Source organism: Salvelinus sp. IW2-2015, linkage group LG8 (genome assembly GCF_002910315.2).
Source record: "Salvelinus sp. IW2-2015 linkage group LG8, ASM291031v2, whole genome shotgun sequence".
In the NCBI taxonomy this organism is placed as follows: Eukaryota; Metazoa; Chordata; class Actinopteri; order Salmoniformes; family Salmonidae; genus Salvelinus; species Salvelinus sp. IW2-2015.
Genome location: NC_036848.1, coordinates 23,731,979 through 23,746,874, shown reverse-complemented (window position 1 = coordinate 23,746,874; position 14,896 = coordinate 23,731,979). Strand labels below are relative to the sequence as shown.

Here is a 14,896-nt window from a genome sequence, read left to right as displayed (position 1 = left end):
ACTGAAACACAGAAATATCGCATTTACGTACAGTGGGTATTCACACCCTTGAGTCAATACTTTGTAGAAGCATCTTTGGCAGCGATTAGAGCTATGAGTCTTTCTGGTTAAGTCAACAAGAGCTTTCCACACCTGGATTGTGTGACATTTGCCCATTATTCTTTTCAAAATTCTTKATCATTGCTGCACAACCATTTTCAGGTCTTGCCATAGATTGTCAAGTAGATTTAGGTCAAAACTGTAACTCGGCCACTCAGAAACATTYACTGTCTTGTTGGTAAGCAACTCCAGTGTAGATTTGGCCACATTTGGCAACATCGCTCCTTTCACTGGTCTTGCAAAATCCAGGTGAATGCACTGTCTCGGGCTCTCCGGCCAATCCCAGGGAAGCAGTGGTGCTAGGCTTGGCGTGTTTCGRATGGTTTGACTTGACGGGCAGGATCTGGCTTTGGCTTCAATGTCATGGTCTAGTCCCATCCACCAGAAATATCTACGTGCTAACTCCTTCATCCGGACGATGCCACAATGTCCAGAGTGCAGCTCATTCAGGATAGGTTTCCACAGCTTTGGCGGTATGATGACACCCATACCTCAGAGTAGGAATCCAGCTGTCACTGTCAACTCGTTTCCCCGTGAAATGTAAGGCTGGAACTCCAGCGGCGCATCAGCGATGCGTGACAGATCGCTTCTCATTACTCGGTCAAACAYTCTGGACAGTGTTGGATCTCCTCCTGTTTCCTTCTTGATCTGGTGAGCTGTCACAGGTGTATTCTCCACCATGTCGAAATAGATAATCTTCTGTTCACTACTCTTATGGCAGTCATGCGGAGGAGACCTGCCGCACGCTTCAGACCTCCGGTACTTGATGTCATAGTTATGAGCACTAAGGAGTAGCACCCAAAGCCGCATTCTGCTTGCTGCCAGAGTTGGTATGCTGGAGTACCAAAGATAGGTCAGGGGACGATGGTCCATCAGCAAGGTGAACCTCCGTSTGAACAGGTAGKTGTGGAACTTTTTKATCCTGAAGATAATACYCAAGCATCTTTCTCAATCTGCAGGTTYTTCACCTCCACTTTGCCTCAAGTCCAAGACGCAAAGACAATGGGATTCTCTTCTCCTGTTGGTGTGATGTGTGACACGRTGGCCCCAACTCCATATGGGGAAGCGTCGCAGGCTAGTTGAATTTGCAAGGATGGGTCGAAGTGAGTCAACACTGTCTTGTCAATCAACATTGCCTTTGCTTTCTAGAAAGCAGCGTCACACTCATTTATCTACGATGAGGTATTGTTCTCTCTCAGAAGCTCATGCAAAGGCCGTAGTAGTTCCAGAGGCCAAGGAAAGACAACAGCTGGCTGACATTCTCGGGAGCAGGAGTCTCTGCAGTCGCTGTCACTTTCGATGGGGATGTATGGAGACCGTTGGCATCGATCACATGGCCTTAGTACTCCACAGCTGGCTTGAAAAAGTCACACTTGTCTTTTCCGAACACGCAAACCGTACTGTTAAAGTGCTTTTAGAGTATTTTCAAGGTTTAGCAGATGCTCCTGTGACGAGGTTGTCATCAAGGTTGTCATCAAGGTAACACTGTACCCCAGGGAGACTGCTCAAGATCTAATCCATGGCCCTCTGGAACAAGGCAGATGCCGACGTGATTCCAATAGGCAAATGGCACTGTAGACTCCCCTATGGGTAGTGATGTGAGGTACTTTTGTGACTCTTCTTCTACATGAATCTACAGGTAAGCATGGTTGAGATCAATCTTGCTGAATTACCACCAGCCAACCCTGCGAACAGTTCCTCAATAATGGGAAGTGGGTATTGTTCCACTGTCAGTACAGGATTAATGGTCACCTTGAAATTGCCATACAGGCGAACGGAGCCATCATGCTTGATCCCTGGCACTACAGGTGTGGCCCATTCACTGTGTGGGACCGGCTCCATGACTCCTATCTTGACCAGCCGTTGTGTATCAGCATTCACCTTCGGTTTGAGGGCATTAGGGAACGGTTCTAGCCTTCATGAACTTTGGCTGAGAGTCTGGCTTTAGCTGTAGTTTCACCATACTTCCCAGTTAAACCTTAAAAACAGCAGCATGTCAATTCAGCAAAGCTGACARGCCTGTTTCTTCTACTGACACTACATTCACCTTCGTCCAGTCGAGACAAATCTTTGCCACCATGGCCAGCCTATCAGCGCTAGGTAGTCTCCTTTGAACACGTAGATGGGAAGTTTGGTTTTAGGTCCATTTATTTCAGGGGTCTCCAACAGGTCGATTGCAAGCTACCAGTAGTCGCAGCCCACCTATGAGTAATTTTCCAAACATTTCTAAAAGTACATGCAATTGTCACATTTTCCACCKTAAACAAATCACAGTGCCTTGCAAAAGTATTCATCCCCCTTGACGTTTTTCCTATTTTGTTGCATTACAACCTGTAATTTAAATGGATTTTTATTTGGTTAAGTGAAATGAAAAAAATTACTTGTTAAATTATAATTTTTTTAAACAGAAAAGTGGTGCGTACATATGTATTCAACCCCTTTGCTATGAAGCCCCTAAATAAAATCTGGTGCAAACAATTACCTTCAGAAGTCACATAATTAGTTAAATAAACTCCACCTGTGTGCAATCTAAGTGTCACATGATCTGTCACATGAGCTCAGTATATATATACACCTGTTCTGAAAGGCCCCAGAGTCTGCAACACCACTAAGCAAGGGGCACGCACCAAGCAAGCGGCACCATGAAGACCAAGGAGCTCTCCAAACAGGTCAGGGACAAAGTTGTGGAGAAGTACAGATCAGGGTTCCTCCTACAACGCCTGGGCATGCTCCTGATGAGGTGGCGGATGGTCTCCTGAGGGATCTCTCCCAGACCTGGACGAAAGCATCCGCCAACTCCTGGACAGTCTGTGGTACATGCAACGTGGCGTTGGTGGATGGAGCGAGACATGTTGTCCCAGATGTGCTCAATTGGATTCAGGTCTGGGGAACGGGCGGGCCAGTCCATAGCATCAATGCCTTCCTCTTGCAGGAACTGCTGAACACTCCAGCCACATGAGGTCTAGCATTGTCTTGCATTAGAAAGAACCAGGGCCAACCGCACCAGCATATGGTCTCACAAGGGGTCTGAGGATCTCATCTCGGTACCTAATGGCAGTCAGGCTACCTCTGGCGAGCACATGGAGGGCTGTGCGCCCCCCAAAGAAATGCCACCCCACACCATGACTGACCCACCGCCAAACCGGTCATGCTGGAGGATGTTGAGGCAGCAGAACGTTCTCCACGGCGTCTCCAGACTCTGTCACGTCTGTCACATGTGCGTGTGAACCTGCTTTCATCTGTGAAGTGCACAGGGCGCCAGTGGCGAATTTGCCAATCTTGGTGTTCTCTGGCAAATGCCAAACGTCCTGCACGGTGTTGGGCTGTAAGCACAACGCCCACCTGTGGACGTCGGGCCCTCATACTACCCTCATGGAGTCTGTTTCTGAACGTTTGAGCAGACACATGCACATTTGGTGGCCTGCTGGAGGTCATTTTGCAGGGCTCTGGCAGTGCTCCTCCTAATCCTCCTTGCACAAAGGCGGAGGTAGCGGTCCTGCTGCTGGGTTGTTGCCCTCCTACGGCCTCCTCCACATCTCCTGATGTACTGGCCTGTCTCCTGGTAGCACCTCCAACTCTGGACACTACGCTGAACAGACACAGCAAACCTTCTTGCCAACAGCTTGCATTGATGTGCCATCCTGGATGAGCTGCACTACCTGAGCCACTTGTGTGGGTTGTAGACTCCGTCTCATGCTACCACTAGGTGAAAGCACCGCCAGCATTCAAAAGTGACCAAAACATCAGCCAGGAAGCATAGGAACTGAGAAGTGGTCTGTGGTCACCACCTGCAGAACCACTCCTTTATTGGGGGTGTCTTGCTAATTGCTTATAATTTCCACCTTTTGTCTATCCATTTGCACAACAGCATGTGAAATTTATTGTCAATCGTGTTCGGCTTCCTAAGTGGACAGTTTGATTTCACAGAAGTGTGATTGACTTGGAGTTACATTGTGTTGTTTAAGTGTTCCCTTTATTTTTTTGAGCAGTGTATATACCAGACAAGCCTGAAGAATAGGACAAATAGACAAGTGAATATAAGTCAGTTATTGTGTCTGTAGCAGTTTGTATGAATGACTGGTTACATAAAATACATGTTGATGTTAAATGGCTGCGAGACAGAGATAAGGAGTCTCTTGCTGTAKTGTCAGGTAAGGTACCACTGAAGGCCCCAGTATTCAGTCTGGCAGCTGGAAGCATATGTGTCACCATCCAGGCCCATGTCACAGCATGCATAGGCCTGATGGAGAGATGACAATAAATACATGATGTACCTTTCATCACCAAAGCCATGTTAGTATTTACTGCACATGTTGCTGAACAATCCAACCATTCTGTTAGTGTCATTGCTATAAATGGGCAATTCGCATACAATATCCAGTTCATAAGCATTGACTGTAATACCTCTAGAGATCCTGTGGCTGTCTGGCAGCATTCTACTTTCTTGTGATCTTACTCCCTCTCCACCTGAAATGCAATAATAACAAAAACATGAATAAYAATAAGCCTATTCAGTCAGTAATTTGGCTAACTAGGCTAATTAAACACTTGTAAATATGCACAAGACTATTCAGMCATAATTGTACCAAAACAATACAGCCTATTTGCAGGAGGGGCATAATTATTGTTAACTTTTTCGATCAATAAAGAGGCAGTGGAATWAAGTAGTTTGTCAAAAGCGTTCAAAAGTCAGTAAAAAAAGTTTTTGAAATATAGCTAGCAAATATATTGTTTTTATTTTCTAGAATCCTAACATTATTCGCTACAGTGATGATGGTGGGAGTTTTTCCCCAATTCTATACTGAACAAAAATATAAACGCAACATGCAACAATTTCAAAGATCTTACTGAGTTACAGTTCATATAGTGTAAGGAAATCAATCAATTGAAATAAATAAATTAGGCCCTAATCTATGGATTTCACATGACTGGGCAGGGGTGCAGCTATGGGTGGGCCTTGGAGGGCATAGGCCCACCTACTGGGGAGCCAGGTCTAGCCACGTTTTCCCCCACAAAAGGGCTTTATTASAGACAAAAATACTCCTCAAGGTACACCTGTTCAATCAGCTTCTTGATATGCCACACCTGTCAGGTGTGAATTTGTTTTCCCCTCGCATCTAAAGCTGCCTGATGAAGCTAATGGTAGCCAGTTGATCGTAAAGCTAGGATGAATGTCAGAATCCAGTAGCTAAAGTTAATTTGAAATGTACCATTTATATTTCACATGATAAACAAACTACTGTTATGTGTTTTCACCCAAGAAATCCATGTACACATAAGAGATTATTACCTTCAAGTAGCTAGTTTTATTCTAGTACTTCAGGCCGAGTAGCGTTAACATTACTCTGTTCTTCTATGATGGGGTTTAACGACGGTTGGCATCCATGTTAAGGGTGCATTACCGCCACCAGCTGGATGTGGAAACTTTTTTTTTTACTTTCCGGGAAAGGGGTAGAAYGACATCATACAAAGTAAAACATGTCAACTAAAAAACAAGAAAACCATTATACTTCTTCAATCACAGTCCACTCCAAAATACATTCCTACACAGGCTCAGGGGCCTGTGATGGGGCTACATTCACCGACAGGATTTCTTGCACTGCCTTTCTTGCACTGCTGTAAAATCACGAAGACCCTAAAAAATGTTCAGCGGCATTCACAATGATTCCAATTTTCTTAGACTTCTTCTCCGCTTGTGCTGTACAGTTTATGACCATTGCAATAAATAATACAAAGTCCACCTTTTTAACATATAGCATTTCACTATCCCCCGGTTGATGAAAAACCATCACTGGTCTTGTTGGCTCTACTACCATTGCTTCTTCCCCGCCTCTCGTTCCTTCCAATTTTCTCACCGCCTCCAGATAGGAGACACGCTGGACTCTCCTTACCCTTGCCACCTCACAGGGCACTCCAAGAATTCAGGTGCATGTTCACCTCCACAGTTGCAACATTTCCCTTHATCTGGCATACGATATTCTTCCCTTCTGCACACACTTGACACATGACCAAATCTTTTACATTTATGACACTGAAGGGGCTTGTGCACAAAAGCTCTTACAGGGTATCTCATGAATCCTAACTTGATATGAGAAGGGAGAGACTCTTAATCAAAGAACAGTAGCATGGATGAGCATTAACTTTTAGCAGTTAAAAAACAGTAGCATTAACTTTTTTTCTCCATCCACCATTACAAGTCAATTGACCTGCACAAACCACATCGATGTCTTCAGTTATATCCTCTGCCTTTATTTCTTGCGCCACCCAGGAAATAACCCCCTTTTATTTTTTACCTTTATTTAACTAGGCAAGCCAGTTAAGAACAAATTCTTATTTACAATGACGGCCAAACCCAGACGATGCTGGGCCAATTGTGCGCCGCCCTATGGGACTCCCAATCATGGCCAGATGTGATACGACACTGACTCCACACTTTCTTCCAATACATTCCAGATTTTCTTGGAGACGTTAAATGGATTTCCTCAGTAGCATTCATCCAAAACCCTGACCAAAAACGAGTCTAGTGGTTTCCTATTTTCCAACATAGCTTTACTTCTTTGTTTCCCTTTTTCTTCGCCACTGTAACCCACTCATTCTCACTTTCTGTACTATTAGCTTCACCCGACTTACTAGCAGTTTCAAACAAAACCTCAGTTTCCACCATCTTCCATCAACGAACGTACAGTACACTCTCTACTCTGGTTGCCATTCATGGGTAGCCTCTGACTTCTCCTCTTCAAGCTACTTCCTGAGATTTGATTGGTGGATCAATCCAGCCAATGGTGCAGCAATTGGCAGCTGTGGTTTTGGCTGATTGGTCAGGAGTAAAAGGTCCTGCCACCAACACTGCTCAAACCAGTTTTTTTTACTTGCAAATCCCTTTCTACAAACTAACAAAACTTTCTACAAGCTTATGAACCTCTAGGTAACGTGACAACAATGACGGAACTCAGAACGTGCCAGATAAAAAAAATTATCTGCACGTTTCTTTTTGATTCACAGCCTAATATTCATAGTCGTAAAAAGGACAAATTACACATTTGTTAATCGTATGGTACTTGCAACAATGATGCTCAATGTGCGACCACGAAATTCAAAATACAAACTCACATGTTTCTGTCATTATTATCCCATAGTTTCTCAGGCTGAACCAAGCTCCTCAGCAAGTTAAGCATTTTAGCTCCCATCACACTAACGAATGTTGCCACTTTAACTTAATCTTTATTGCCATTGGCTGTCACATCTCAAATGTTCTGTGTAGACACTCCATTGCTCCACTGTTTCATCAAACTGACCAAATGCTCCTATTAAAGACACTTTATCACATTTCCTTCTTCTCTATCAGGTTTGCTAGTMAATTTCTTATACTAGTTTACTTCATCCTCCTGTTTTCACTCTTTGTTTTCAGTTCTTTTTATGATTTTCTTCTACTTGTTAGCACTTTTACTAACTTTGATTTTCTGTTTCTCCATTTATTTTCATTCGCTCTGTTGCGACTACTCTCCTCCCCCTTGAAGCTCAAGCACAATGCAGCATTCAGTCAACAAATGGTGGATTCAACGATGAACGAACAATGGAAAGATCTTACTTTCATCACTGTCGTCATCCTGGAAAAATGCAGCATAATTCCATCGAACCTCGTCGCCAGTTTCTTTGTTAAATTTAGTCTAATTCTCTGTCGCAGCCGGCCGCGACCGGGAGGTCCATGGGGCGACGTACAATTGGCCTAGCGTCGTCCGGGTTAGGGAGGGTTTGGYCGGTAGGGATATCCTTGTCTCATCGCGCACTAGCGACTCCTGTGGCGGGCCGGGCGCAGTGCGCGCTAACCAGGTCGCCAGGTGCACGGTGTTTCCTCCGACACATTGGTGCGGCTGGCTTCCGGGTTGGAKGCGCGCTGTGTTAAGAAGCAGTGGTTGGGTTGGTTGGGTTGTGTTTCGGAGGACGCATGGCTTTCGACCTTCGTCTCTCCCGAGCCCGTACGGGAGTTGTAGCGATGAGACAAGATAGTAACTACTAACTATTGGATACCACGAAATTGGGGAGAAAAGGGGGTAAAAAATATATATAAAAAATAATAATAATAATTTAGTCTAATTCAGGAATGGGGACGGAGAAGTAGTTTTAAATGCAACGAGTGCTTTTCTTTCTTCTTCGTATTCGTCTTCTTCTTCTATGGTATATTGGCGTTTGCACAATTTACTGTGCCTTCCGCCGCCTACTGTGCAGGATGGAAACAGGATTCCCCAAAAAATGTAACAAACTACAAAAAAAATACTAATAAACTAAATCAAAAAATGTTCTGTAAAAAATAAAACCAATCTGATTTCTACACGGGGGAGCCTGGGAGTGCGGGTCGTCTTCAGATGTAAAATCCTTAAGTCCCMAAATCCTTTCTGCCGCAGCCACATGAATGTCCAGTTTCTCTTACTTCTTTGAGACTTGAGCCATACAGTTTGTAACTGTGGCAATGAGCGCCACAAAATCCACCTTTTTAACACACATGGTATCTTCTGGCTGGCAGCAAACACTTACTACAGTCTCTGGTGCATCTACTACCATACCTTCTCTAGCGTCACTTGTTTTCTCAACTCTTTTATATCGCCTCCGCATAGGAGATTCGTTAGAGCGGTCAAACTTTTGCCACCTCAATCTCCTTCACCCTTACAGGGCACTCCAGGAACTTGGGATCACAATTGCAACACCATCGTCCTTTTATACATCGTTCTTCAGTATACTCTGTCCTTCTGCACACACTTGAAACATAGCCAAATCCTTTTAAAATTGGTTTGAGGACGAAAGCTAATACAGCGTATCTTACCTAACCAAGCTTCACATGTGCAGGTAGGTGCTCTTTATCAAAAAACAACAGAACCAACAAACGTTCTTATTTTTCTCCAATCACCCAGCGGGTCAGACGCCGGGCACCAACCACAGTGTCACGACTTCCGCCGGAGTCGGTCCCTCGTCTTGTTCGAGCGGCACTCGGCGGTCAACGTCACCGGCCTTCTAGCCATCGCCGATCCACTTTTCATTTTCCATTTGTTTTGTCTTTGTTTTCTACACACCTGGTTTCAATTCCCCCATTACGTGTTCATTATTTAATGATTTCCCCCATGTTTGTGTGTGTGTTTGTTCTATTGTTCAGGCTGTTACTGAMGGCTGGTATTTTGTAGCAGGGTTTTGTTATTACGCCCGTTTATTTYGTGGTACCAGTATCTTTCCCGCACCGTAGTATTGTGTTTATACTGGTGTTATCTTGTATTAAATACCTTATCCACACATCTCAGCTCTCCTGCGCCTGACTCCTTTCACCAGTTACCCACAGCCTTGAATTCCCACAGCAGGAATTCTCTTCAGGTATTTAACCTGAACATACAGTACTAGTCAAAAATKTGGACGCACCTACGGTTTTTCTTTATTTGTACTATTTTCTACATTGTAGAATTATAGTGAAGATGTCAGAACTTTGAAATAACACATGGAATCATGTAGTAACCAAAAACAAATCCAAATATATTTGAGATTCTTCAAAGTAGCTACCCTTTGCCTTGATGACAATTTGTAGAATKTCTTTCCTTATTAATGTGTTTGAGCCAATCAGTTGTGTTGTGACAAGGTGCGGGTGGTATACAGAAGATAGCCCTATTTGGACCAAGTCCATTATGKCAAGAACCGCKCAAATAAGCAAAGGGAAACAAAAGTCCATCATTACTTTAAGACATGAAGCTCAGTCAATATGGAATGTTTCTTCAAGTGCAGTCGCAAAAAMCATCAAGCACTATGATGAAACTGGCTCTCATGAGGACTGCCACAGGAATGGAAGACCCARARTTACMTCTGCTGCAGAGGATAAGTTCATTAGAGTTACCAGCCTCAGAAATTACAGCCCAAATAAATGCTTCACAGAGTTTAAGTAACRGAMACATCTCAACATCAGCTGTTCAGAGGAGACTGCGTGAATCAGRCCTTCATGGTCGAATTGCTGCAAAGAAAGCACTACTAAAGGACACCAATAAGAAGAATATACTTGCTTGGGCCAAGGAACACGAGCAATGGACATTAGACCGGTGGAAATCTGTCCTTTGGTCTGATGAGWTCACATGATTCTATATGTGTTATTTCATAGTTTTGATGTCTTCAMTATTATTCTACGGTGTGGAAAATAGTAAAAATGTAGAAACACCCTTGAATGAGTAGGTGTGTCCAAACTTTTGACTGGTACTGTATGTTATCATCCCTGAGATGACTCCTTTGATGGGTGCTCTGCTCTGAAGTTCAAAGCACGATACTTCTGTTGTCCCGATTTGTTTTGAGGCCCACGACAATCTTCCTTTGTTCTTCAGAAATGCAATTAATCAGAATAAGGCCACTCCTGGTCACTCTGATAGACTCCACTTCTCCAAGTGCATACTACATTTCACCCCTCAAATGGGTCTCCCACATATGCATCCTTACTCAACAAACTCATCCCAAMAACAAACAATCCATTATCATTCATACACATATCCTGCACCCCAATTTTATACAATTTCACTTTTGTAAAAAAAAAATGACACTACTGTTGTCCATTCAGGACATTGATCTTCACCAACTTTGCTCAACTCRCTGCCTGATTCAAACTCTGTATCCACTTCCTCCATCTCTATCCACTGAGTTCTTTAACTGGAAGGTTACTTTAATAATATTATTACAAGTTGAACAATACTGCACGTGCCACAAACCCAATGATCCACGGAAGCCATCCATTCCCATTTTCTAAACAAAATGATAGCAACATTATGCACCTATTTAAAACAGTGAACAAGTCAAGTCAAACAGTCCAGTTATRATACATACAGATGAGGACAATCTCACCGCTGGAGTTTTATCAAAAGTGAAAATGTGATGAACTGTTTTAGTATAAATCAAGTCCTAGGAATCCACTTTCCCATTCCACCTATATGTTAATATAAAACAAAATGCTTTAATATGATTGTAATCCCACTGCAAATTCTCCCAGACTGTTTAATAGCTCGAAATTTCACATAACTGCTCAACTGATCTTCATTTGGCTGCGTCTTACGATTTTAAAGTTTGGGTTCCTTTCTGAGCGTAGGCCATTGTGATCAATGTTAACGGTTATTTACATTGCAGAGCCATACTTGCTGTGATCTTCTGTTAAGATTTCTATCCCATTAAATCATTATTGCTCCCCTATTTTAGAGCCTGGTAATAAGTGGGGCAGGTCATTTAAATGTCAAAGGGATTGTGTGTTAGCGACCATGTTATAGAGCTTTAACTAGTGTTACTGTAGTCACTAGACCATAGACCAGCATATGGGCATCAGACAGGGACATTGTAGTCACAAACACCAGAAAGAAACAATATTTTTCACAGGGCTTGGGTTATTTTTGCATTCAATCCCTTAGCAATCAGCAGACCCTCACATGTTGATTGGGAATATTAATCTTAATTGATTTCGTTGGCCACCTGCCTGTATCCATTAATCAACTCTCTCATTGGTACAGTATGGGGCGCTTTGATTCACCACCACAACAGACGAAGATGAACTCAGCAATAAATATTTCTCATTATAACACCACACTCGACATAAATATTAATAGCGTCGTTTTCAGCTTGTGGGCATGAATCATTTTTGTAGACAGGGAATTTTAACAGCCAGCCATGCATACCCATAAACAGTACATAAACAACCAGTGCACTAAGGTACGGCCAAGAAAAGAAATAATAATAATATCCAAGCCACGTATTCAAAGTGCCATTTATTCGATGTAGCTACTCACAGAGTACCTATGCAGCCTCTGTGGATGTACAAATCTTCATTTGAACTTGCGGTTTGTCAATAGCAACGTACCAACAATGACTCAGTGTTATCTCTGATCGTGTTTATGAATGCTTTGGTACTTTACAAATGTCAGCGTGCCGGACGCCGTTCACTGCAGTGGTGTATTTCTTGCATTGGTCATATGTTGTGTGTTACGTTGGACACGATGCTTTGAAGAATATGACATAAATCAATGTGATTGCATCAAGTGCGTATTGGCCTCAAATCTTTGTACTACAGTATTTCTCTTTGGCTTATAACACCCTTGCCACTGCATATTAAACCAATTTTAAATGGGGGTGACAGTGTTATTAAGCCTAGTTAAATGCTATTGAAAGGCTACAGGTATATGAAGCAGTAGCGATGCGTGGGTAAAATCACTTGGGAAGCCAAGCCAGGGGGGGRAAAGCAATATTACAACCTATGTGTTGTGATAATTGTATTGTTTGCTCTATAACATATTAGTTCGTATGCCTTGCCACCATGATATATAGGCCTAAGGCAGAGACAATAAGTAACAGAATAGTGGCAAAATAAATTCAACCACACCTTTTTCATCACAAAACCTGGAGAGGAACATCTATCCACAAAGCATCTCCCATGTAACAAACTGTTACATGACCTACAGCACAGTCAATCAAGTTAATGTTTCCCGAAATGTTCTGACTACCAAACAATTGTTGATTTAGAACCACAGAGTTACCGCAAGTCGCAAAGAAAACAGGAGCTGCCTCCACTATTCCAGCACCACTTCAACTTCAACATTTCAACATCATCAAATCCCCTACAATACATGACCAAAAGTATGTGGACACCTGCTAGTCAAACATCTCATTCCAAAATCATGAGCTTTCCACTAAATATTGGAACATTGCTGCTGGGACTTGCTTCCATTCAGCCACAAGAGCATTTGTGATGTTGAGTGATTAGGCCTGGCTCACAGTTGGCGTTCCAATTCATCCCAAAGGTGTTTGAGGTCAGGGCTCTGTGCAGGCCAGTCAAGTTCTTCAACACCAATCACAACAAACTATTTCTGAATGGACCTCGTTTTGTGCACGGTGGCATTGTCATGCTGAAACAGGAAAGGGTCTTCCCCAAACTGTTGCCACAAAGTTGGAAACACAGAATTGTCTAGAATGTCATTGTATGCTTTAGCATTAGAATTCCCTTCACTGGAACTGAGGGGCCTAGCCCGAACCATGAAAAACAGCCCCAGACCGTTATTCCTCCTCCACCAAACTTTACAGTTGGCACTATGTATTGGGGCAGGTAGCGTTCTCCTGGCATCCGCCAAACCCTGATTTGTCTGTCGTACTGTCAGATGGTGAAGCGTGATTCATCACTCCAGAGAACGCATTTCCACAGTCCAATGGTGKCGAGCTTTACACCACTCTAGCCCGACGCTTAGCATTGCGTTTGGTGATCTTAGGCTTGTGTGCGGCTGCTCAGCCATGGAAACCCATTTCATGAAGCTCCCGACTAACAGTTCTTCTGCTGACGTTGCTTCCAGAGGCAGTTTGGAACTTGGTGGTGAGTGTTGCAACTGAGGACAGACAATTTCTACGCGCTGCAGCACTCGGTGGTTCCATTCTGTGAGCTTGTGTGGTCTACCACTTCGCGGCTGAGCCGTTGTTGCACCTAGATGTTTCCACTTCAAAATAACAGCACTTACAGTTGACCGGGGCAGCTCTAGCAGGGCAGAAATGTGATGAACTGACTTATTGGAAAGGTGGCATCCTATGATGGTGCCACATTGAAAGTCACTGAGCTCTTCAGTAAGGCCATTCTACTGCCAATGTTTGTCTAAGGAGATTGCATGGATGTGTGCTTGATTTTATACACCTGTCAGCAACAGGTGTCGCTGAAATAGCCAAATCCACTAATTTGAAGGGGTGTCCACATATATACTGTATGCTTATATATACCATGTATATATATATATATACTGTATGTCTAATATAGTGACAAATAAAAGATACCAAAAACAATTTAGTCTAATCAACGTAAGCTAAATATGTGGCTGTCCATGGTACTGATTTGTGTGTGTGTGTGTGTGTGTGTGTGTGTGTGTGTGTGTGTGTGTGTGTGTGTGTGTGTGTGTGTGTGTGTGTGTGTGTGCGAAAGTAGAAAAAACACGTTGACTCACCAATGCTATCCTCCAATCTTTCATGTTGCCAAAACAGTGTAGGACTCTGTCATACAGTAGGCTACACACTTTTAGTTTTTGTTGTCCTGGCTAAAATGCTTGCTCGCTAGCCTAACTTCCTTTCATGGGCAATGATGAGCCACTACATCTAGCTACATATTGAACTTCAGACCAGGGGCACAAAGTATGAATTCATGGTTGGATCAGAATCACTGTTATAATCATTGCCCAGTATCGAGAATTAAGTAGAACCAAGTCCAAATCTCTATCTCCATCTGTGGCTAATTTAGGAAAGGGCCAATTTTAGCTAGCTTGCTAGCCACTGGAGGACAACAAAATGAGATACAACAATTACGTTTTTTTTTGTCAATGACTTTTGGCTTTTGTTGTGATGTSATTGGTGTGAACCCAAATCCAAACTGGCGCCAGGACCATTCACAGTTGAGCTTGCTCAGATCCTTTCAATGCTGATTGGCTATTATTTTACTGTTTTTATCAAATTGAGGCCAAATGCTYGCTGGCTTCCCTTGCATTCAAGGCTACGCGGCAACAATATCATACTCTTTTTGATCAGACAGCATCAGATAGATGGGCTACGCATAGAGACAGAGGGGCGCTGTTTTGCTCGCTCGCATGTTTTCTCCGGTGCCTCTTGCGAATTGAAGGAAAATTATGAAACAGAGACGAAAGATACATTATTTAGGTTTTTATATTTCTTTATTGGTAAAGTTTTTGGGGAAGCCTGGCTTCCCTTGGCATCCATGAATACACGTCACTGATATTAAGCCTATTGAAAGGCTGTCGATTTGAGCTATTCAGTTAAGTTG

The 14,896-nt window shown here is 43.1% G+C and overlaps 1 protein-coding gene across 1 annotated transcript in view; it reads left to right on the top strand.

Moving 5' to 3' along the window:
• The window catches only part of LOC111967630 (tenomodulin-like), a 129,626-nt gene that overhangs the window by 88,820 nt on the left and 25,910 nt on the right, over window positions 1–14,896 (top strand). The window lies entirely within an intron of this gene.